We start from the raw sequence: 852 nt of genomic DNA, 5'->3' as shown, positions 1-852 counted from the left end.
TCGTTTAATAACTCAAAACCCTATCGAGCAAACATATTTGAAAATCGTAACAAATTGTATCAACTCACCATGACGTTTGAAGTTTAGTTCGTAAATGTATAAGCAGACAATAGTAGGTTTCACACTGGCGCACAACAGTGGTCTGTATCCACTGACGAGTGATTTTTGGTAGTCTCGTTTCACACTGCTGTCATAATATTATGTCTACCGGGATAAAACGAATAACCAAATTACGATAATCAAACCGTGATGATGAACAGAGGACGCGAGACCATAGTATTACGACGGTTTAAGACTTCAAACCGTAAGCAACTGACGTTTCAACCTTTGTAGTCGTTACTTAACGTCAAATACTTGTTGAACTGCGTCACGGCTCACGAATGCCGGAATTGCCGGAGTGCAGTTGTAGTACACAACAACGGTCCACGACTATCAGTGTCCAATAACTTATCAGTTAACGTGTCAACGATAATCTAGTAGATAACCGTGATTTTAGCCAACGAGCAGTCTATCAGCGACCACGAATGTAATTAGTAAAAGAGGCGACCCCCGCACTTGGCATTGGGAACCCAAAGTTTACAACACCACCACGGACTGAAACCACGATTCAAGTATGACGCCTTAACCGCGACTAAAACACGGACTGGCAAATGTGAAGCCAAATAAAACCACCGGTAGCGCTGAAAACATTAGTCCCCAGTGTGACCATGTCGTTTCCATTCCATTATAATATTATCTAAGTCCGTGATATTATGTAATAACATTCAACGAGCGTACCAAACTGATCACGTATTCTGTACTATTCACCATAGATTTCGTTTTTGGTTTTGAATACCTACCGTTTTGAATTTT

Source organism: Acyrthosiphon pisum, chromosome A1, assembly GCF_005508785.2.
Source record: "Acyrthosiphon pisum isolate AL4f chromosome A1, pea_aphid_22Mar2018_4r6ur, whole genome shotgun sequence".
NCBI classification, from domain to species: domain Eukaryota; kingdom Metazoa; phylum Arthropoda; class Insecta; order Hemiptera; family Aphididae; genus Acyrthosiphon; species Acyrthosiphon pisum.
Note: the sequence above shows the minus strand (reverse complement) of the source record.